Below are 25,354 nucleotides of genomic sequence, written 5' to 3' on the forward strand. Positions count from 1 at the left end.
TTTTAAATTTCATAATCATAAAATATGGACACTTCCACTTATACTTTGCTCTGATCTAATTCACAAGCTTAACTAAGTATTTCTTAAATATTTAATCTTATTTATATATTCAACTAATTAACTTTTCTTAGACACTTGAAATTATGATTACAAATGTAATAATATCTTAGGCAGTGAACTCTTTATGAGCATTTACATAACTTTTCCAAATCTAATACCAATAAACCAGTCTTATGCGTGAGGTCGCTAAACTGACCTTCACTTCAAGTTTCATACATGTCAAATGCTAAGAAGCATATACCACTAATGATAATGTTCACAGAAATAATGAAAGTATATTATCATTGTTAAATGTTATAGCTTCTGACAAAAATGGAGGTCTATCACCACAGTCCTCCTTCAAGAAAGGACCTGCTGAATTGTTTGGGAAAGATGCTCTCAAGCTGTCAGTTCTTTCGGGATCTGAGTGGCAGTCAGGGCTGAGATAGGGTGTGACAGAAAGCCTAGAGTGTGACACTGACCCACAATACTAGATTTAGAGCTTCTTGGCTCCTCATTTCTGGAGGATTTAACTGCAAAGCAAGCTAACCACACCAAGGTCAACAATACTGCCACCTCAGACTTCCTCCAGGAACTGGTTCTTGTTCTTGTCAATTCTTCAGTGATGATTTACTTCAGCCCCAGATTACAGAGGTTTTTTGTTTGGGTTTTGGTTTTGTGTGCGGTGTGTGTGTGTATGCATGAGATTAGATTCAGGTATTGTTCTGCAGGAGCCATCTTGTTTCTTTTCTGCAATTTTGTTTAAGCTTTATTTTACTTTATGTGTATGGATATTTTGCCTGAATGCATGTATGTGCACACATGTGTGCCTTTTGGATCCCCGAGAACTGAGCCATATTATGGGTGCTAGGAATCAAGCCCAGGCCCTTTACAGGAGAGACAAGTGCTCTTAACCTCTGAGCCATCTCGCAAGCCTCCCCACCTTGTTTCTTAAGACACTGAGCTCTTGGGCTTGCCAGTTAGGTTGGGCTGGCAGGTCAGAAAGCCCCAGGAATCCACTTTCCCCGGCTCTGACACGACAAATGTGTCACTATACTTTGCCTTTTACATTGGTGCTAAGGGACCAGACTGCGGTTCTGGTGCTAGCCCTTCCCTGCAAGCACTTCACTGAACTATCTTCCCACCCCCCTCTCCATTTGTAACCCTGGCTGCTCTGACAGGTTTCTGTCTCAGTGGCAATCTCTCTCCTCAGCCTTCCCAGTGCCAGGATTACCATGTGCGCTAACACACCCAGCTCTCAGTACCAGTTTAAAAGTGAGGCCCCACCTTCCTATTGATATATTAATATACTCTACATGTCTTCCAATATAAATTCACTTTGCATGAGTACACACATGCCCACAGGCAAACATACAATTTGTGGTTCTCACAGCTAGAACTGAACCTGACACAGGCTAGTCCTTGGATAAGTGTGCAAACTTTACTTTTCCATGCTAAATGTCCTTAGCATGTAAATAAGATCTGATCTTAGACTGTTGACGGGTAAATGAGTTAATACATTGAAAAAGTATATAAAACAGCCAGCCTTTAATCCCAGCACTCAGGAGGCAGAGGTAAGTGGAGCTCTGTGAATTCAAGGCCAACCTGGTCTACAAAGCTAGTTCTAAGACAGTCAACGCTATACAAAGAAACCGTGTCTCAAAAAACAAAACAAAGTACACAAAAAACAGCCCCTGGTTCCTACAGTGTGTTAATAAATACTAGCTATTATCATTATTGGCTGAGTACTACATTGCTTATATTTATCTCTTAACCAAAGTTTTATAATACTTTGACAAAGAAATTACAGAAAAAAATCTGTGTGTTTCAAGAACATTTAGACTCTTCAGATTATAGGGCCTAAGTTAAATCCTTGTCTTTTATTAAACATTAACATGTTTAATAATTAACACATTTAATTAATTATTCTTTCCATTGTCTCATTTTTGAGGTTTTCCAATATATAAACCAGGTATGTGTGGGAACATTATGTAAATATAAAGATATGAAATCTTATCCAAAATTATTCTGAAACTAGACAACTGCCATCAGTCCTGAAAACTATTTTTAAGAGTTAGGCTTCTTTCACCATATAAAGGTGCTTGAGCACAAGTTGGAAAAGCATCTTTTAGAAAAACAGGCCCCTTGGTGTTAACTCCAAGTGGAGAATTTTCTGTCATTGGTGCAGGATCTGAAATAAATGATCCAACCTTTAAACATTTCTGTGAAATCTTAGACAGACAGAATTTTGTCAATAATGGGATCCATTGTCTAATGCTACCTGTGCTTTCACCCATACTGTATCTATTTGAAAGTGCCAATCTGGGCAAAGTCTTCAAGCCTACAGGGATGCCACACAATACCAAAGTGAAGAACTACACGCGAGGCCTCAAGCCTGGCCATGCCCTTTTGGAAAAGGAAGACAAAGATGGATAGCTTAAAACACCTAAATATTGCAGGCCACCAAAGGAGGGTTCAGAAATGAGTTGGTAACTCTTGAGGGGGACCTCAGAAAAATATGGAAGCCCTAAGGACTTTCTCTTCGGGAGGCCTGACCACATCAGACTTGACCCCAGCAGGACCTGAAACCCTGGCTGGGGGAGAAGGTGAGTTTTTTTCTCTCCGCTTCCGGCAGCCACTGTGTGACCGGCCCATGGGGCAGGGGATTCGAAGAAGCCAAGTCGCTAAGACCCATCAGCCTAGGCTCGCGAGCTCCTGATCCACACCTGTCACCGCCGCCCAGGCAGGGCGCCAGAGCTGAGGGGAGAGGCTACTGTGGCTTCCACCTGTCCGACGGCATCTCGTGTGGAAATGGCGGAGCCCGGGAGCCCGCTCTCTGAAACAGCGCCTTAACCCTCGGCGGATGGGGAAGCTCAAAAGAAGTAGCCAGACCCCAACCCCGCGCCAGCTCAGCGCTCCCAGGCCGCACCGCGCCTAAACCAAGCCTGGCCTTTAGTCCCGCCTCCCTGCTCAGCGCGGATTGGCGGTAGGGCTAAGTCCTGACGCTGATTGGACAGCGGCGAAGTCGCTCCCGCAGACCGTAGCGTCCAGCCGCCCCGAAGCACTAAGTGTAACCTCAGACCCAGGACTGCGCCTGGTTGCCCATAAGAGCCCCGTGAGGTGGCCTGGGCGCTCTCCCTGAGCTGGCAGCGTCACCCCATCCCGCATCCTCCTCCCCTGTTTTGTCTTCCATCTCTCCCTCCTCCCTCCAGTCCGCGCCTCGCTGAAGGTGAGGAGCAGGGCCGCCGGCGAGCGGGCCGCTCTGAAATGGCCGCTGGCTTGAGCTGTCTAAAATGGCGGTCTCGTGCTCGGCTGGGGACCGCGGTGCTGCTCTGCAGCCCAGCCGCGGCCGGGACGGTAGGCTGATGGAGATGGAGCGGAAAGGTGTCGGGGGTTGACCCGACTTCACGTCACATCCCGGGGCAAAACCGAGGCAAGGATGGGCTACTGTGAAAAGCGAGCCTCCGGGGGCGTGGCGGCCTGCGGGCAGCGCACACCTCGGGATTCCCGACTCGCTAAGGGCTGGCAGTCCCTGGCCACGGGGCGAAGGGGAAGAGCTTGTAGCTCGAGATGCCCGCCCCTCCTGCTTCCTAGCCTTTGGGATTGGCCTGCGCTCCCGCCCCCTAAAGGGTATTGTTCACACCTAGGGCGAAAAGATAGCTTGCGTTTCAGTTCGCCCCCAAAGGAGAGACCCAAGTGTTCCCCTTTTGGGAGTGAACTGGAAACTTAGGAGCACAGATTCTTTGTCCGCAAGAGCTGGGGGGAAGTACCTTTGAAGAGAAAGGCATGAGGTACCCTTTTAGGAAAATGAAGCTACTGTGTGTGCCAACTTGACAACAAGGAGAGGGGTCCTAGTTTTATGGTAAACTGGTGGCTCCATGAAGCTCTGTTTTGCTAAATTAAAATTAAGGCTGAAAGGAGAGTCCACTGCTAAGGAATAGGTTTACTAACCACTGCCCAGTTTAAGATTGCTGCCTCTGGCTGTTCAAACACACTGCTAATCTCTTTCTACCTGAACATCAACTCCTGGTACCAGAGGGTTGTAGTGCTTGATGAAGTAGAAGAAAACCCACAAGTAATGTTGAGGCACGAGTACTGCACAGTGAAATTTTCCAGCCTCTGTTCCTGATTCTTCACTGTTATGTGTTGATCTAGCAGGTGACAACGTCTCTGTTTCTAAACTGGCCATTAGTAATCTCAGGTTCTTGAGAATTAGATGAATTAACCTATATTAGGAATTGAACACAGATACTAACAGCTCACAGATAATAATAGCATTAGTTGGGAGATTGGGGACAACTGGTTATAGTAATGGCATAGGTCCATGTAACACTTGCATGTACAACTCCGTTTTAGATCCAGTTTTTAGTTTTAGAGACACTGAAACGGGGCTGTACTTTTCTAAAAGGTACTTAGTTTTTGTTTTTCCCCAGAATGTTTCCATGAGGTGAATGGATAAGGCAGCATTTCAGAGCAGGGGAATTGCCAGAGTAGTAAATAGAATGAAAATATTGGCATGTGTACTTTACTACATGCTAGACTTTCTCGGTTCACATCCAAGAGCCACACTTCAGTGAAGAATCATTTGTGTTGACTGTGTTTAAAATATGACAAGTGGGAGAAGTTTATAGTTCTGCTTGGTGCAGTGTCTGATTTCAACTTTTCTTATTCTAGGCTTCCGGTTACCCCCATTCCCACCCTATCCCTTAGTTTTATTCTCTTGAAGAGTCTGCATTTCAAGCTATCAAGTTGGAGAGATTACAGAAAGAAGTGTTGTTTCAGGTATCTTCCCTCCTAGCTGTTAACAGGAGAACCATTTTGATTGAAGATCTAAGAGGATAGAGTTTAATCTCTAACCACATGAAGTTTAAGTTGCCAGGAACAATCTGTATGCCTTTACCTGCAAATTTCATTTAAAACGTAGAAGACAGTATTCATTAGATGGTCTTAAGTTTGCATTATGTTTCTTTTATATAAGAGAAAAATCTGTTAAAGTGAGTTTATATTTTCTTAAGATTCTGAGTATTACCTCTAGCACAATAGTAGGCAGAGTAATTAGTAATAATGTGCATTACTTTAAATAAATCTTAATTAATATATATATTTACTTTTAAATTTGGAGACGTTGTATCTACATTTTGGTGTGCAATTATCATTGCAGACCATTGTAACACATAATGCCTGGAATATACTAGAATTCTGTGTCTTGGGACAGTGTGTGTTTTTAATATAGCTTATTAGAACTGTTGCAGCCCTGAAGGGAGACTTCTGATATCTAATACTGTCAACATTTAATTGCATCTAATGGGAGTAGTTATCAGAAAGATAAAAGAAGTTCTAAGATACGATACACTATGAGATAAGGTTGGTAAATTAGAGCCCACACAGTCTGTTTTGGTACATAAAGTTTTATTGGAACACCCTCCCATTCTTTAATTTGTTGTTATGCTATAACTACAGAGTTGAACAGTTGCAACAGAGCCTGTATGACCCACAAAGCAAGCATTTTCACTGTGTGGACTTAGTATTTACCAAGCCTTGCCATGGAAGGGTTCCTAAAAATGTTTCTAAAGATATGTTCCTTAAAAATGTACATAGGAACTCATTATTATTTTTAGCCTAGTAGTTCCCAGATTTTTTTTAGAATGTTAATATTCTCTGAGTGTTTTGAAAAAAAATATTGATACTAGCAATAGTTTTTTAATAGGTTGATTTGAATGTAAGTTTAAGACTACTAAATTCATTTCTATAGTTTTTATTTTTATGTGATAATCTACCTTTAAGAAAGGTGTGCCATAGTTGAGAACACCAGGAAGTCACTTGAGAGATACCTGATAAAAGAATGGATGTTCTGTCTTCAAAATGGGGCAGCATTTACAGTTAATCAGTTAACTGATTTGTTGTTATAGATCTTCTTTCATCTTTGTTGTTTGTCTTATAATTTCAAAACATTTGTGATACTTGGTGTTAAATCTAAATTAATCATGTTTTGTACCACAAACTCCTTACCCATGGATCATTTGCTGAAACAAGGAAGTCTTAAACAAGAAGTAGAATTGTTTGTTACCAACTTGTATCTGAATCAAACAGTCAAAAGGTTGGGAAAAAAACAAGAAGAGAGAAGCTGACCCATTGCAATGTTCATTTCTAAAAAACCAGAAGGTGAGCTTTCCAGGGTCAAATTTATGTCCAATTTCAATAAAATAGCAATATTTAGTAAGAAAATATGAAGAAAGTTACTTGTCCTTTGGATTTACTTACATTTGAAGCCTAGATGTACCTCATGTTTAATGTGTACTAAGTAAGAAAGTTTTATCCACTAGCTCTCTAGCCCCAAGTAAGCTTCAAAGATATTTAGAAACTAAGCACACTGCATGTAATGACAAGGACATCAGCTTTTCCAAGCAGCATTTTGACTCACCTGAAAACAGTAAACTTCAGCACCTCTGATTGTCGAAACAGAGAATGGAAGTGCTACAGAAGCACCATACAGTGTCAGTTTCCACTTAGCCCTGAGCAGAGAGGCTCAGACTATTGAAGAATTGCTATTAAGCCTTGAGCAAAAGGGGCAGTGATGCAGATGTTTGATGAACAGTATACTGAAAAAGGAGATAGTACAACTCTCGAACAGTCCTGTGTCACATTGAATTAAAGAGCTAGCTGCTAATGTTGAAAAGGAGCTTGTTTGTAGACTGAAACTTTGTGATGGGTTTTCATTGCAACTAGGTGGAGCAGCTGATGTTCCAGGACTTGCTGTGCAGCTTGTGTGTATTCGCTATAGGTGTAATAGATCTATTGAGGAGGACCTACTCTTATGTGAACCTTTCCAGAGTAATGCAGCTGATGAAGAAATATTCAACTATATCAACAGCTTTATGCAAAGACATGAAATTGAATGGAAGAAATGTGTTGATGTTTGCAGTGATGCTTCTAAGGCAATGAATGGGAAAATTGCTGAGGCTGTCACCTTGATAAAATATGTAGCTCCAGAAAGTACCAGTAGTCACTGCCTATTATATCGACATGCATTAGCAGTTAAAATAATGTCTCCATCTCTCAGAAATGTGCCAGATCAAGCAGTCCACGTTATCATCTACATTAAAGCTCGACCACATCCATCCCAGTTACTAAAGTTTTGTGTGAACAAATGGGTGCTCAGCACACAGCTCTTCTAATACAGACGGCGGCTTTCGCCAGGTAAAGTTCTTGTAAGACTCTTTGAGCTTCAGCGTGAACTACTGTTTTTATGGATTCTCCTTTTCGACTGTCTGATTGCTTAACAAAATTGTCTTGGCTGCTAAGACTTGCATATCTTGCTGATAATTTTACTAAATTAAATGAGGTTAACCCAGCAATGCAAGGAAAAAAAATGTTACAGTGTTTACAGTGTTTGATGAAATGTCTTCATTGTTAAGAAAATTGGAGTTTTGGCCTTCATCTATAGGAGAAGGCTTGGGTTGTTTTCCTACACTCAGTGACTTTTTGACTGAAATTAATTCTACAGTTAACAAAGATACTTGTGGTGCTATTGTACGGCATCTAAGGGGTTTGCACTGTAGTCTTTTAAAATATTTTCCTGTAACAAGTGATAATAATGCTTGGGTTAGAATCCATTTATAGTAACTGTTAAACCAGCCTCATTAGTAGCTCAGGACTACAAGAGCCTGATTGATTTAACATCTGATTTCCAAGTGAAACAAAATTTCAGTGAACTGTGACTAAATGATTTTTGGAGTAGCCTAATTCAAGAATACCTAAACATTGTAAGAAGTGCTGTTCCTATACCTCTTTCTCTTACAACACCTGTGTGAGACAGAGTTTTCATATTGTGCTACAACAAAAACAAAATATAGGAAAAGACTTGATGCTGCACCTCATGTGGATCTGACTTAGCAATATTATACCTAATACTAAACAAATATGTTATTTAAAAAAGACACAAAAACACTGTTCTCATTAAAATTGGAGAATTTTGCATGTCTCTTGGTAAGGTAAGGTAAAAATAAAAGATGATTTACTTCATCTGTAGTATTTGGATTTTAAGAAACTAAGTCAAAAATTCAAACATGTTATTGCTATTATTTCTTACATTGTAAATTTCAGAGGGTTCCATAGTGACAACTGGGAAATGATGATCCATAAACCAAAGTTCTAGTTCCTTACTTAATGTAGCACTTCAGGATGTAATCCCTACCTTCTTTCTATCCATGCTTGCCCTACTGATATTTGTTTCTATGAAATGTTTTTCCATTCCCTAAAAATATCAGTTTCATGCTTTCAGATCTCAAAAAACTCAGTCATCCACATGCTCTCTTGATGACACCTACTTACTTTTCAAAACTATGACTTTGTGTGTGTGTGTGTGTGTGTGTGTGTGTGTGTGTGTGTGTGTTTTCGTGTTTGCTCATGTCCTCTCTCTTTTGATTTCAAATGTTACTGGGCTGAACTTTTAGAGGATCTTACTGAGCTCTCTACCTTTTTTATCTGGCAAAAGCCTTTACTAAAATTCAATAAAAAGGAGGGGAATGGGATGGTGAAGGAGAACCAACAAAAAATGGAAATGTAGGTTTCCTCCTTCACTGGTTGATATGATGGCATGTGTACACCGTTTTACAGTTTTGAGGTTTGGCTGTGGTTCAGGTATTCTTTTAGCAAGAATTCAGTGTGACCCTTCTACAAAAGTTATTGAGGAATGTCCCAACATTTGATAGAGGCTGAACTGCAGAGGGAAAGGGGCAGAAGTATGAAGAATATTTAAGATATTTTCTCAGTTCTTTTTAGATTATTACAAATTCCATTGCACCCTGTTCCAAATTAATGAGAGTTCATGTAAAATATTTGGATGGCTTATTTACTTAACTTAAAATATTATTAATTAGAATTAATTGGAACTGTCTTGGAATACTAGAAAAAACTTGTTGCTAGCTGCCTTTGGACTACTTTTCCCATGTCACGTCATACAATACTGATAACCATTCTGTTAAATATTTTGTGTTGCTCCTGTATTCAAGAGCACTATAGATAGTAATTTATTTAATCTCACTTACTGAAACATTTATTCTACTCTTCTAGCAAATTGTAGTAAAGTGATTTCGGCTCAAAGGTCCATTCTACTACTTAACTAGATGTTTGACTACAGCATTCTGAACTTCTTAAACTTCAGTTAATTCATTTTGTTTTTTGAGATAGGGTTTCTCTGTGTAGCCCTGGCTGTGTTGGAACTCACTATGAACCAGGCTGACCTCGAACTCACAAAGATCTAAATGTCTCAGCTTCCCAAGTGCTGGGACTAAAGGTGCAAGCCACCACCACCTGGCTCAGTTGATTCATTTGCAAAATTAGCTTTTCAGGGGGTATTTTGAAAGTTAAGTGAGTATGTGCTTAAAACCGTGATCTAGAACATATATGGCACATGTTCTCTTCCATACCCGGTGTTCCAGTTAAATTTGATCAACAATTCACTAAGAGGCTCTGTGGAACACATTTTGATCTGAGGCAGAATGAAGCACTCCTGCCCAGGTTCTCTGTCTACCCCTGGCTCTGTCAGCTCATTAAACACCTATCTATCTGTCAGTCGCCTTAGTAAATGTGTGTGTGTGGTTAATGTTTATAACACGATGAGACTTGAACTTGAGTGAGGTTGCACACTGAGTAAGAAAATTTAATCTTTCTCAAAGATGGTACTTTTCTCTGTCATTGCCTTTTAGACTTTTTAAAGAAAAGCAGACAGTGACTTTCTAAGTTCAGCACATTTCCTCCTAAAATATGAACATTTCTTTGAAATCTGTATTTTCTTCTAAAGTCATCCAAAATGGACCATCTACTTTATAACTGTATTCTCTTGTTTAAAAAAAAAAAAACAAATTGTCATAAAATAAAGTTAAGTTAAATATTCAAGACTACACCATAGTTCCTATGCATGTACAGTTTCTGTACAAGCCATGGCATCAAGCATGCCCCAGTTTGGGAAGCATGTCTAAAGCTATGTGTGCTTTGCCTTGTACTTTATCTGACAAGTCTGCATCTGCCTTGTACTGAAGTCTGATAACTAGAAGTCTCCTTAAGTGATTACTGAGCTTGATTACATCTCCCTCTAATGCCTCACTCGTCAAACATATTATTTCCCTATCTTTTCCTGAACTACATTTCTTTTTTTTTTTTTTTTTGAGAATCCTCATTGTCTGGGATCCTGTTACCTGCCATTAGATCTCTAAGGCTGACCCTTCCCCAGTTTGACACCAACTTAAGTGTTCTGAAAACTGTCTGGCCTATTCTATCATGAAGTGCATCACTGGGGAGAAGAATGGGCTTTTTAAAAGCATGTAAAGGTGGGTCTTGGCCAAGACACCCTGTTCAAAGGAAGCCCATTGGCTGCTCAGTGGGCTCCCTAGTAAGGGGTACAGGGACTGTCTCTGACATGAACTCAGTGGCAGGCTCTCTGATCACCTCCGCCTTGGGGGGGGGGTGCATTCTTGCCAGGCCACAGATGCAGCCAGCCTTGAGACCTGATAAGCTAGGGTCAAATAGAAGGAGAGGAGGACTATCTGGGAACTAGGGAGAAGACATAGAGGGAGAAGAAGGAGGGTGGGTGGAACTGGGAAGAGACAAGAGAGGGGACTGCAGTGGGGACACAAAGTGAATAAATTGTAATAAATAAATATATAAATATAATTAAATTTAAAAAAAAAAGGTGGGTCTTGGTCCTGCTGGAAGATAGACTAACTCCATACCACACTTCTAAATTGCGCTCATCTGTTAGTTACACCGAATTCCCCAAAAAGAAGATTCTTTTCCTCTGTGTTTAAACATTTCTTGTCCTTCACAACTGGCTGTCTGTTCTGTAAAACCCGAGGTTCACAGTGCTGCCAGTCTCCTTTCTTGGGTGTTTAGAAGTCCTTGGGTTATTGTGCCAGACAGCATCCTTAAGCACAGCATAGGAACCTCTCTTCAGCCAGAGGGAAGACTATCTGATACATCTTCTAAACACAAAAAGAAATGTTACAAAAAGAAATAAATGTCATTCCACTTAATAGAATAGCTACTTTGGGGTCTAAGTGATATTTTCAAGGGACCATTAATGACAACTACCCTACTTGCTCATCTGTTAAGCAGTGATGTTCTATGTGTTCAACCCCAAAGGACTTACTTACCTTTAATATCTGTATTTCAAATAGTTGAGATTACGTAGACTACTCACCTCGGCCTCCAAAATGCTGAGATTACAGGCATGTATCAGCTAGTCTGGTCTACAGAGTGAATTCCAGGACAGCCAGGGCTTCACAGAGAAACCCTGTCTCAAACCCCACACATACACCCAGAAAAGACATGCCCTACCACTGTCCAGCCAATTTTCTAATACAAAATAGGGTTGAATTTTCTAGTTAAAAGGTAAAATGCAATTCATGAGAGAGTAGCTTTATAAAGCTTTCCTTAAATAGGATTAGAAACTAGCCTGTATTTCAAGAGCTTCAAAGGCAGAATTTCTTTGGAAGAACTCCCTATTGCCTTAAGATTGTTTTATTCCCTGAAATGTAATTCACCTACAATTTATAAAATGGCCCATCGGCTTTGGAGATGTTCCTGTGGAACTGCTGCATGTTTCTTTTCTTTTAAGTTACTATAACTGAGTACTGTTAATTAGCATACTGGAAAGAATTCTGGAGTAAGTATCAAGAGACATGTTCTGTAACTAATTAGCTGTCTTACATTTAAGTTCATCCCTCTCTAGGCTTTAGTTAATTTCCAAATGAATGAAAGGGATTGAACTGAAGTAAGCTCTAAAATTCTTACCAGATAAGATCAAATTTTAATCCCAAGTAAGAATTGGGGATTTGGTTGTTTGAATTTTAAATTTGGGATGTTTGTGGAGATACAGTTCAGCTGTTCAGAGCACTTGTTGCATCTGCACAGGACTGAGTTTGGTTGTCAGCACTCACTGAAAGCTCACAGCCATCTGAAACTCCACTTCTAGGGGATCCAACTCTTGACCTCTGTGTGTACCAGGCACACATGTGGTACAGTTACATACACGCAGGCAAAACACTCAAACACATAGGAAATCTTTAAAAAAAAAAAAAAAAAGTAATTTTCTGAGAAGCTAACCTTTTTCAATTATTCTATTACCATAACACTTTCTATCAATTAAATGATAAAATTAATAAATTGCCCTTTCATAGATACTAACTAGAAAGAATGAACTGTTTTGGGGGAGGGAGACTTGCTTTGTAATTTGTAAAACATTTAAGAAAAGACTAAAATGTGAGCAGTTAATTCCAGTTACCTTTTCTATTCTATGCATCCTCAGTTGGCAGAGCATAAACCTGTCTTAGTCACTGTTCTAATACTGTGAGGAGACACCATAACCAAGGCAGCTTAGAAAAGAAAGCCTTTTATTGAGGACTTGCTTACAGTTTCAGAAAGCTAGTCAGTAATCATGGGGAGCAGGGCTGCAAAGCAGGCATAGCACTGGAGCAGCCGCTGAGAGCTTTGCACCATGATTGCAGGCAGAGAGGCAGCCACTGAGTCTGAGGTGGACTTTTGAAACCTCAAAGCACAGCCCAGATGACACATCTCATCCACAGCTTCTAATTCTTCCTAAATAGGTCACCAACTGGGGAGTAAGTGTGCAAATATATGGGCCTCTGGGGTCCGTTCTCATTCTCACTGCCACAAGATCATAATGTAGTTTCCAAACTGCTCTTAACCCTAATCTGTAAGAAGAAACATTTTACATATGATCTCTGGGTCTACACGAAAGTTCCCTAACAGCCTTAACTTTGCATGTGTGTAGCGCATCCTCTAGTTCTGTATTTAATTTCTTAAATGATTAACTAGAGTTCTGAATTTAACTTCCTAAATGATGGCTAAGACTGATTCATTTGGAAGTTTTAACCCACTATTTGAAGTAAATTCTTCAGGAATGTGTATCTAAACCAATTGAGGAATACTTGAGGAATAGTGTGTAGTCCAATTCAGGCCAGTGAAAAACAAAGACAATATTTGGGCAAGTTAGAAAAAAGATGTTTCCTTACTCTTAAGGAAGAGATGACAGAATACTGTAGCACTGTAGCTTACCTCCTTTTGGAAGCCAATATATATACAGGAATTCAAGGCCAAAAAACTGATGAGAAATTAAAACTTGGGCCCTAAAAAAGCAATATTTGGTCACCACCTTACTTTATTTTTTTTTTCTTATTAACTAGGCTTCTAACTTCTTTTTATTGTACAAAATGGTTTTAGTTGTTGATTTCTATTATTATAAGCAAAATCATCTTTACATAGTAGTCTGAAAGGAAAGCAACATGATCTTTCCTGTGGTGTGTACCACCCCAAATTAACCTGAGCTTCCAGCCATCCACCAGTGTTTTTATTTGAAACTCTACCACTGGTACTGTTTTAGAGATGAGAAGCTCAGTCAGAATGTGTTATGATGATACATATCACCAAATGGCTTTTTCTTTCAGTGGGACAACTTGATAATTCATTGATTTTTTTTTTTTTAAGCTTAGGCTAGGCTACTCCTGAATTGGCTATATAATTGAAATTAGAGATTAAGAGCTTTTCAATTTTTTTTTTTTAATTTGCTGAAGGTTAGTAAAGATGATGAAATTTTAAAACAACACCCTAGTAAGTCATCATTTGTAGAAGTACCAGGCAGAAGTAGTTTGAGTAGTTCTCTACCTTAGAAGTTGCTTTCTGTCAAAAACTTTAAATAAGTTCCCTGAAGGAGCCATTAATATAAGCATAGGCCTTGCATAGGTAGTCTTGAAAAGTATGTATGCTGGTGGTACTTTGAGAGAATTCTGAGACCTTTCAGTTTCAGGACCATGTTGAGATCTGTCTATAGTAGTTGAAAGAGACTCACTCTTCTGTTGTTTCCTTGTGATAGGGGCTCTGTAACCCAGGATAGCACAGAATTCTCCTTGTAGCCCAAGATAGCCTAGAACTCTTCTACTCCCAAGTACTGAGAATGCAGGTAGGCAACACTATTCCTGTCTTAAGACACTTTTAGAGAGAAGGGATTATGCTCTGGGCTTCTTTTCATACTATATAGTGCCTTTTATACCAGGTTCTTTGTGTAACTTAAATTGAGCAATTACCTGGTCTGTCTTAGAGAAATAGAGTGCACTAGTCTGGCCTATAATCTATAAAAAGTCCCCAAATTTGAAGTCTTATTTAGGGTTTCTCTTGCTGTGATGAAACACCATGACCAAAAAGTTTGAGAAGGAAAGGATTTATTTGCCTTTATTTCCACAGTGCTGTTCATCATGGAAGGAAGTCAGGGCAGGAATTCAAATAGGGCAGGAACCTGGAGGTAGAAGCTAATGGAAAGGCCATGGAGAAGTGATGCTTACTGGCTTGCTCCTCATTTCTTCCTGGGTGGACCATCCACACTGGACTGGGCTCTCCCACATTCATCACTAATTAAGAAAATGCCTTACAGCCAGATCTTATAGACACATTTTCTCAACTGAGACTCCTTCCTTAAAGATGATTCTGGCTTGTGTCACGTTGATATAAAACTAGCCAGTACATTTGCTTTTGTTTTTATCAAGTGAAAGGAAGTACTATCACATGTTCAGGCCTTAGCTAGGACCCTTCAACTGCAAAGCTGATGGATCTTTGCTGCTATGCCTCTTACCTACTTTTCCTCTCATCTGAGAATTTTTGATGGGTAGCTTTCGTTGTAGGAGTTATTTTAAGCTTAAATTTTGAATTCTTTTTAAAAAATTTTAATAATAGAAATTAAAATATACCTAAAAGCAAAGCTTCTGGAAAAATCATTTGTTCTTCCCTCTCTTATATCACTCCTCAAACTTGACTTTGGCCTCCCGCCTGGCCTTGTATTTCAGAGCTGGGTCTCTAAAGACATCCTTGTTGACAACAGTTTTGTCCAAGGGGAGTACCTTGTGGGCAGGAGGTGATTGTAGATATAAACTTTCACAAAGGACTTATCTTTGATTTCTTGTTGATTTTCTTCTTGCCCTTGGCAGCTGTCACTTTTCAGGGATAGCAGTTGATTCCAGCCACCAGGGCATGGCTGTAAGGGCAATCTGAGGTACCATCATCAATATTCTTCAGGATGATGGCTTTGTAGCATCCCACCAGGACCAGCACCACTTTCCTGGGTTTCATGAACTTGCCCATTTCAACAGCGGGCAGCCAGCACCCAGCAGAAAGAGTTAAATTCTATTCTTAAATCATAACTTTAAGACTTCATATAAAAAAGTATCCTAGCCTGCTGGTAGTGGTACACGCCTTTAATCCCAGCACTCAGGAGGCAGAGGCAGGCAGGTCTACAGAGTGAATTCCAAAGCAGCCAAGGACGCAGAGAAACCCTGTCTGGAAAACAAAAAGACAAACAGAGGAACAAGCGAAAGTACCCTTTTCCTCCTTGCCCAATGTGTGTAAAGGAGAATGGTAATCTGGATAATAAAACATGGAATAAGCTTAGGTCATAGGAGTTAGGAACTCATTCTTCAGAAACTGTATAACCAAGTCCTACCTAGGAAGAATTCATTGTTTAACACTTAGGAAATATTTTGGGTTTGTTGTTGTTGTTTGTTTGTTTGTTTGTTAACAAGAACCTTTAAAAGGTAAATGTTAGTTTTTACTATTCCACATGATCAATGAAAATATACTAGTTAGGCTAGCAGAAGGAAACACTGTATTTTCCTAAACACAATGCTTTTGGAGTGCTTGAAGAGTTCACCAGTTTCATTCAGCAATTCTGATTCACTGTTTCTTTTCTTAACCAAGCACCTGTTTCAAGAGATACAAGTGAATACTTGTGCTTTAACAGCAACTCACTTTTGAAGTGTGTATCATTAAAATGTACATCAAAGCACCACAGTTTGATCAGACAGTTGTCATCAGGAATTGAACCACCTTTTCAGAAAGTCTTGTGTGTGTTAGGAAGCTGGGTTCAGACAAGAAATTGTATTTATTCTAGAAAAAAAAAAAGAAACCTGCAGTATCCAAACAAGTACAGTATTTTGCTTTCATCTATAAGTAGTTTACAAGTTCTGAGTTTAATGACTTCTCAGTCCTACTGAGTACAGTGACCGAATTAGGACATTTTCATATTGTTGCTGGAATTCATCATCACTCCAACACTGAATTCCACAATTACTAAGTTAGCTGTATCTGTTGTACTTTTGATTATTCTCATACTCAAGAGAAAAGGCACTCTTGTGAGCTAGATTGTGTGCCAAGAGACAAATAAAACTTAGGAAGCAAGAGGTCTAAAGTTGAGGACTCAGATTCTGTTATCAAAATCAATGAAGAATTCTTCAGTGTATATATAAAGCTCTGTCTAGAACTTAGTCAATGATATAAACCAAGCCACTACATGTGTTGTATAACTGCTCATAAAATAGCCTTAGGGAATCATGACAAAGCTAATGATAAACATCGCATTTCCAAGTCAAAATGTTTTGAAACACAAGCTTGACTATTTCTTAATAAAAGTTCAAATTGCCGTTTCCAATTACAATATGTGAGAGGAAATGTAAGCTTCAAAAAAGCAGATTCTTTGAGTTTCTTCTGTCTTTGTGTTCTGAACCTAAAATAAGAGCTGATGCCTAATAGTTAAAGGTTGAATGTTACATAGTAGTGATGAAAAGAGATTAGGCATAAATCTCAGGTCTAATAACTTTCTAATTGTGGAACACTACACAAGTCACTAAAGTCTTCTAACCCTAATTTCTGTATCTCATAAAGGGAAATACTAATTGACCAGGCATTATAGCAACTCCTATAACCGTAGCACTTAAGAGGTAAAAGTAGGAACATGAGTTCAGTACCAGCCCTAGCTACATGAGATCCCAATTTTAAAAAAAGATACTCTGCTCTGCAAAAAGTCATGATCTAGGGCTGGAGAGATTGCTCGGAGGTTAAAAACACTTGCTGTTCTTCCAAAGGTCCTGAGTTCAATTTCCAGCAACCACATGGTGGCCTATAACCATCTATAGTAAGATCTGGTGTGCAAGCAGAATGTTGTATAAAAAATAAATCTTCAAAAAAAAATTATGATCTAATTGTGTAAAACCACCATGGAAAATCCTATAGCCTTATTTAAAATCATTATTTTAATACCAACAATGTCATAACACAACATAGCCTGCAAGAGTAGACTTGAATTCATAGTAACATTTTTCTTTTCAATAATATACTGGCTGCTAGTTGCTTTATTTAGTTTTATTTAATACAGCTGTGAAGATGGGGAAACTAAATTTGTTAATCTGGTGCATTAAAAAAAAAAGCTTACTAGCTTTAAACGATATCATCAATTTTTATTTTTATGTAGTTATGTACTAAAATATTGAACCAAAGGTCTTATGTATGCTTGGTAAGCCCTCTGCTACTGAGCTACATGTCTGGCCACAGCAATATTCCTTAATTCACAGTTTCTAACATGTCAGGAATCAGATATAGTCTAGTTTCAAACTGCCTCGGAATCTCTCAAAAGCTGCTAGTGAAAGTGTTGACCAGGACTGTAGTCATTTCGATTCCATTAGGGAGAGATGCATTTCTAAGCTTATTTGTGTCAGCAGGATGAGGTTTATCTCAAGCTGTTTGAAGTCCTTTGACACATGGACAGATGTGTCATCTGTAGGGCAGATCACAGCATACCTAAACTGGCTCTATTAAGGTGAACAAGTGGGGCTGGAGAGATGGCTCAGAGGTTAAGACTGCTCTTCCAAAGGTCCCGAGTTCAACTCCCAGCAACCACATGGTGGCTCACAACCATCTGTAATGAGATCTGGTATCCTCTTGTGTCATACAGGTGTACATGTAAGCAGAACTCTGTATAAATAATAAATAAACAAATTAAAAAAAAAGGTGAACAAGTAAAAGCACCATGAATACTAAAGTCAGTCTTGCTCTTATTTGGGAGACAGATCTTGTGTGTACTAGATAAATGCTACACTGCTGAGCTACATCCCTGAGCTCCAAGTCCATTTATTTATAATGTAGTTGTTTTAGAATTGATATCCTAGTGTTCAAACAAGTCACATGGATCCTGTTCCTATTCATGGTATGAGAGTATTACACAAGGGCATAAATACAAGGAGGCACAGATCATTGTCAGCCATTTTAGGAGACTTTAGCCTGGGAGAAGTTGAAGTTGCTTTTCTAATTTCACAAACGTAATGGGTAACAAACCTGCCTGGGAACAAAGCCAGTGTACCCCATCTATTACTCTTCTCCCAGTGAATGAATGCATAGTGATGTTGGGCTAGCATAAACCCACTAGAAATTAATCATTCTTCACTTTTTTAATCTATTTGTTCTCTAAGATAGAATAAGCTGTTTCCATTCTAATTGTTTTCCCTAGGATTGCTTGTCTTAAACATTTTCTTCATAGATACAAAAAGGTGAATTTTCATTCCTGGTTTGAGATAACTTCAAATTTTAGCAATATCTGAATTTTCCTTTTTTTAAAAAAAAGCATAAGAAGTTACTTTTCAGCAAGGCTAAAGAAAATAGTTGATATGCTGGTACAGTGAATAGACTTTTGGAGAACATAGCTTTCAATTGTTAATTTGCTCATAGTTTAGTCAGGGAAGAATGTAGACATTTATAAATAATAAAAGTATCTACAAGGAACAATGTAAGTCCTGACAGGAAATATGACCAAAGATGTATGAATCAAAGAGCTTATACAGGGAAAAAATACTTTGAGCCTGGCTATAAATTTGAGTTTTCCAGGTAACCATGAGACTAAGTTTTATCATCATCGTCTTCATAGAGCCCAAGACGAGATTATGAGTGGAATTATAATTTATAATATATTCTGAACCAGTCTCAAAACAACAACAACAAAACTAAATCTTGACTCTGGGACAAGAGCTATAGCTCATAGTGAAAAAGCATTTGCTTTATATGCATAACATCCCAGTACTGGGGCTGGAGAGATGGCTCAATGGTTAAGAGCACTGTCTGCTCTTCCAGAGGTCCTGAGTTCAATTCCCAGCAACCACATGGTGGCTTACAACCATCTATACCCTTAACTGCTCTCTTCTAGCATGCAGGTGCACATGCAGATAGAGCACTAATATAAATGCATAAAATAAATAAATAAATAAAATCTAAAAAAAAAAAAAAACATCCCAGTACTGCCAAAAATAAGTAAATAAATAAATAAATAGATGACAAATGTATATCATGGAAGAGTAAATTAAGAATACTGGAAGAATAAGTTTCAGAAACATTTTTCTTAAATTACTCCAAAAGAATAATCGAGAGTTGAAGACTTGGTTCAGTTGGTAGAGTGCCTCACACACATGAAGCCCTGGGTTCACTCCCAAACACTGTCTAAAACTAGGTGTGGTGGGGTACACCTTTAACCTCAGAACTTGGAAGGAAGACCCAAGCATATCTCTGAGTTCAAGACCAACCTGATCTACATAATGAATTCCAGACTAGCCAAGCTACACAGCAAGACCTTGTCTCAAAACAAAACAAAACGCAAAAACTAAGCCAGGAGGTGGTGGCACACACCTTTAATACCAGCACTCAGGAGGCGGATACAAGTGGTTCTCTGAATTTGAAGCCAGCCTAGTCTACAGAATGAGTTCCAGGATAGCCAGAGCTAAAACAGAGAAACCCTGTCTCAGAAAAGAAAACAACAACAACAACACAAAAACTATTGAGAAATATATACACTCTACAGGTACACACCTGTATACATAAACATACACGTGTAAAGAAATTCTTTATCATGAAGTAAATTTAGACTTAACGAGTCTCAAAAATAACCTTCACAAAGAGTACCCTAAAGCTAACATGGAATAATGATTAAAATCAATTTTAAAAGAACAAAACTGCTCTCTCCTCTGCCAGCAAGATGCCAAAAGGAAAGAAGGCCAAGGGGAACAAGGTGGACCCGGCCCCCACCATTGTGAAGAAACCTGAGGCCAAAAAGGTGATCAATCCTTTGTTTGAGAAAAGGCCCAAGAACTTCAGCATTGGGCAGGATATCCAGCCCAAAAGAGATCTCACGTCCTTCATCAAATGGCTCCACTACACCCTTCAGTGGCAAAGGGTCATCCTCTGTAAGCAGCTCAAAGTCCCTCCTGCCATTAACCAGTTCACTCAGACCCTGGACCCGCAAACAGCTACCCAGCTGCTTCAGCTTGCCCACAAGTACAGGCCAGAGACAAAGCAGGAGAAGAAGCAGAGGCTGCTGGCTCGTGATGAGAAGAAAGCTGCTGGGAAAGGGCATGTCCCCACCAAGAGAGCACCTCTCCTTTGAGCAGGGGTGAATCCAGTCACCACCTTGGTGGAAAACAAGAAGGCTCAGCTGATGGTGAAAGATGGGGTCCCTACTGCATCATTAAAGGAAAGGCCAGGCTGGGGCAGTTGGTCCACAGAAACACTTGCACCACTGTTGTCTTCACACAGGTTAACTCAGAAGACAGGAGTGCTCTGGCTAAGCTGGTGGAGACTATTAGAACCAATAACAAGGATCAGCCGCCACTGGGGAGGCAACATCCTGGGTCCTAAATCTGTCATTGACATTGCCAAGCTGGAAAAGGCAAAGGCTACAGAACTCACCACTAAACTAGGTTAAATGTAAACTGCTAAGTTTTCTATACATAAATGTAATTACAAAATTTAAAAAAAAAACAAAAACAAAGCCACTAAGAAAATTAGGTATTATGCCTTATATATACTAGGACAAAAAACAAACAAACAGTCCATGGGAATGATTAACATGTATAAATGGGTACTAAATAAAAGGAGTTTGATAGTTACTCTATCCTTATTTCTATACCTATTTACTACATTGTGTTACCTTCTGTATTCATTTTTCACATGATTTGATAACCCGGAATCTTGAAATTTTTGAGTCATTAATGTTTCCACTTGAATAGATTGCTGTGATTTACTATTTATCACTGTACATGGCAACACAAGATGAATGAACATGTCCCTTTCAAGCCATTTTCATTCATTCTTATGCAGCAACAACCATATTTCCGCCGATCTCAAGGCTAAATAGAACTCTGTATTCTTTCATTGTTGCAGTGGCTCAAGAAGCCCAAAATAAGGGCAGGTATGGTGGTGCATGCCTTTAATCCCAGCACCTGGACTACATAGTGAGTTCTACAATAGCCAGAGCTATGTAGAGAGACCTTGTCTCAAAAAAAAAAAAAAAAAGAAAGAAAAAGAAAACAAAACAAAACCCACCAAAATAATTTAACTGTAGCATAAATGTCTAGTTAAGTAAAGGTTAGGCCATTCTTGGGATTTCTGGGGAGAGTAGTATGACTTCCGTGGATACTAATATCTCTAGGCAAAAATCAAAGTTATGGGACTAGAAAGCAAAACATTTTATGAGTTGGATCAGCAGGCATAACAGAGGAGAGAAATCAGCACTTGATGTCTGTTGCTGGTTCATTAAGGATATGCTGCAGGACAGGGATTAAAGTCTAGAATGAAGGAAATGTAAAGGCTGTATAGGCATATCTGTGAGTTTGAGGCCAGAGTCTTTGCTTTTGTTTATAACCCCTTTAAAATATAAAAACATTTTTTTATTTGTTTTGTTTTGGCTTTTAAGAAAAGGTTTCTCTATGTAGCCCTAGCTGTCCTGTAATTCACTCTGTAGACAATTCTGGCCACAAACTTCAGAGATCTACCTACCTCTGCCTCCTGAGTGCTGGGACTAAAGACATGAGCCACCACCTTCTAACATTTTTTGAGGCGGTGGGAGTTGTTTCAAGACAGGGTTTCTTTTTATAGCCATGACTGTCCTGGAACTCAGTCTGTAGACTAGACTGACCTTGAACTCACAGAGATCCTCCTTCCTCTGCCTCCCCAGTGCTGGAATTAAGGGCATGTGTCACCACTGCCCAGCCCCTCCACATTCTTAAAAGCTGTAAAAAAAAAAAACAAAAAAAAAAAAAAACACACAAAAAAAACAGGATGTGGGGGGCCATATTTGCCCTTAGACTATAGTTTGCTAAGCCCTGTTGGATAGCTCTGTAAATTTGCAAAGTATTCCCTCCCTGCTAATGTTGAAGCTAATTTTAGAAAGCCATTCAAGAGCTCTAAAGTCCAGCTACTAGTGGATCATGGGATATCCATATCAACCAGTGAGTCTTGTGAGTGTAATATTCAGGGTCACCAGGGATTAACACTACTGTCTAATAACCTTTAAAGACGTGATGTATTCCTACCCCTGTGCATGGATTTACTTTTATATGTCCCTTTTAGGGAAGGGTGAGAGAAAGATTTATGTGTAATACAGATATCCTTGATATGTAAGATCCTTTCTCAAAGGTACATGCAATACTCTACACAAGGCCTTCTGTGTCTGAATTTATTAAGACTAAAATTAGTGAGAGCTGTTCCCCTTAGTGAGGCCTCTCTGTTTCTCAATTTAGCGTTTGTTCATTTGCCCAAATCTTTAGGTTTACTTAGTAACACTTATTTTAATACTAGAAGTTAGTCGGCCACAACGAAAGATCTGTAAGCCAAACATTTTAGATCAGCATTCTTGACCCAATTTGATAATATGCAATGTGACTATGGCTGTTACATCCTACTACTTAGCCTCTGCCACCTTGGGGTCCCTCTTGTGAACACTGTCATAAGACTGTCTTAAATCCCAGCACTCCAGAAGCAGAAGCAGATGTATCTCTGTGAGTTTGAGGCCAGCATGGTCTACAGAGTGAGTCCAGGATAGCCAAGGCTACACAGAGAAACTATGCCTCGAAAAAAAAAAAAAATAGAATGCCCATTTAATTTGTCGTAGAGGAATTTTAGAACATGGCTCCCCTACAAGAGATCACATCCAAAGATCAGTGTGATCCAGCTAGATTACAAACATGCCTTTAATCCTGGAGAAAGAGGCAAGCAGATCTGAGTTCAAGGCCCGCCAGTATACAGCAAATATTAAGTAAAGAAAAGCTTAGGTCCAGGCGTGATGGCACATGCCTTTAATTCCAAACAATGAAGGTAAAGTTAATTTGTAGAAGGAAGCACCCATGTTTGAAAGTTATGTCTAATTGAGGGCCAAAATAGTGACAAATTAGAGAAAGACTTTACAGAATAGGATACGTCCAACTCTCAAGAAAAGAGAGAGGAAAGGGAAGCTACTTAAAGGCCAATGAAGAGAAGAGAGGAGGCAGAACAGATATATAGAGACAGGTTGAAGAGAGAAAAAGCTAGACATAGGTGAAGACAGAATGAGCCAGAAGATTAGAGCAGATTGCTGGAGTTAGTTTGAGGCCAAGCAGAGCAATTCAGGGGCCAACAGAGAATTCAGATTGAGTAAATCAGCTGGGAGAGGAGTTTGAGCCAGAACTGCTGAGGAGAACCAGCCAGCCCAGAGCTCAGAAAGAACAAGAAGTAAGCAGTAAGTCTCAGAGGCTGAAAACATTCTAGGCCTATGTTAGATTGTACAGAGGCCAGAAGCTTCTAGGAGTAGGCCTAGGTTAGCAGAAGAAGGCAGTAAACCTCCAAGACAATTGAAACGAGAATAAAAGTTCCTGTTAAAGTTTGTTTGTGGGGGGTGATTTATTTTTTCTGTTATTTTGCATGTGTTTATTCAGGGGAAGGGTACCACAGGTGTGCATATGGAGGTCAAAGCATAACCTGCTGTTTCTCCTTCCATCATGTTGGTCCCAGAGACCAAATTCAGGTCATCAGTCTTAGCAGCAAGTACCCTTACTCACTGAGCAATCTCACTAGCCCAAAATGCCCAGTTTAATTCCAGTATTTAACTTTCATTCCCAGATAACGGTCATTCAATAATGCTCAGGGTTGCTTGTTCTGTTCTACCAGTCTATTTCTTCATACTATAGTGTGAGATAATGCACTTTAGGACCTAGTTAGGACAAGAATAGATGATCCTGTGCAAGTAACAACCCTAACTTTTAAACTTATCTTCAATCTTTTTTTTTTTTTTTTTAATTCTGGCAACTCAACTTTATTTTCTTTCAGTCACTGGATGAGTCTAGTTTTTAATTAGCACAACAATAACACTCCTAGCTACCCAAATTAGTGTCTTCAGGCTCTCTAGTAAGAGCTCGTGTTCATCAGCATTTTGCTTATGTGACAGCAAAATCTTGTCATTCTTCTGCCATGTAATTGTTCTCTCATGTAATTGATTGCCTGGAGCACACTAAGGTCTGCCTCAATTTACATACCTAAAGAGAGTGAGGGGTAATAGGATAAAGAGAAAAGCTGATATTCAATGCAAGATGAGGTCTGTATTATCTATTACTGTATAGAAAATTACCAAAATTGAGCAACTAAAAATGATGATTACCCATATAGTTGTTTAAGCCTGAAATATAAGATTAGCTGGATAGTACTGGTTTAGGTTCCCTTGTGATTGGTGTGAAGATGTCAGTAGTGGTCACAGGTAAAAAGGCTTGGCCACAGCTGGTAGAACTGATTTAAAGATGGCTCGTTGACATATGTGGTAAAGTAATACTGGCTGTTGACTGAAGATCCCACTTCTATCCTCCAAACATGGTCTTTGACTTTTCTCACGCCAAAGAGAGAAAATTGAAAACCACAGTATTTTTTTTTTTTTATTACACTGCCTCAGCAGTAATGACAGCATCATTTGTGTAATATCCCTAGGTTATATAGGTCAGTTCACTTTAGAGTAGAAAGAGATGGTACACACAGGTTTTTATTAGTAGTAGAAATCACTAGACCTTTTTGGAGGGTGACTACCATAAAATTACAATAGGATTTTCAAGCAAGGTAAGCCCAGCCTCAGTCCAGTCCTTAGGACAGGGAAGGAACTACTTCTATGGGCAATAGTCATTCAGTAGATTTTGTGGACATAGTAAATCATTTTTTAAGTCTCATTCTTTTCCATTGAATATCCTAATGTTTACATCATAGATCAATGCTAATTTTACTTCTATAATTCAGCATTCCACTCACTCATAGTCTGTTTTAGTGTTAGATTTGTAACTTTCTAGACAAGGAAGTTTTTAAAGCAACACTAGAAAGTCCCTGGTTTTGTGAACATGCCCTCAGCTGAGAATTTGGAAACTTTTCTTCTTGTTGTTATTTTGCTTTTGTTTTTGTTTTGTTTTGAGACAGGGTTTCTCTGTGTAGCCTTGGCTGTCCTAAAACCTGCTTTGTAGACCAGGCTGGCCTCAGACTCACAGAGATCCACCTACCTTTGGGATTAAAGATGTGTGCCACCGTCATCACCCAGCTGAGAATTTGGAAGTATAAGTTTTTGTAAAATTTTTGCACAGAAACATCTAGCACAAACCCTACTCTTTGTGTCTTTTATGATTTCTCTAACGGTCTATCACTGTTGCCAGTCGGCCCA

The 25,354-nt window shown here is 39.3% G+C and overlaps 1 long non-coding RNA gene across 2 annotated transcripts in view; it reads left to right on the forward strand.

Annotated features, from left to right (window-relative positions):
• The first annotated feature begins 3,006 nt into the window (after positions 1-3,006).
• The window catches only part of LOC132647183 (uncharacterized), a 36,448-nt gene continuing 14,100 nt past the window's right edge, over positions 3,007-25,354 (forward strand). Inside the window, exons 1-4 of one of the 2 annotated variants that reach the window (XR_009585492.1) lie at positions 3,007-3,268; positions 4,714-4,821; positions 6,073-6,201; positions 6,766-7,236. This is a non-coding gene — a long non-coding RNA (uncharacterized LOC132647183). Of the gene's footprint in view, positions 3,269-4,713; positions 4,822-6,072; positions 6,202-6,765; positions 8,062-25,354 lie in introns of those variants that run through there. The other variant, XR_009585491.1, reaches the window with a different exon arrangement.

The sequence above is a fragment of the Meriones unguiculatus genome, chromosome 14 (assembly GCF_030254825.1).
Source record: "Meriones unguiculatus strain TT.TT164.6M chromosome 14, Bangor_MerUng_6.1, whole genome shotgun sequence".
NCBI classification, from domain to species: domain Eukaryota; kingdom Metazoa; phylum Chordata; class Mammalia; order Rodentia; family Muridae; genus Meriones; species Meriones unguiculatus.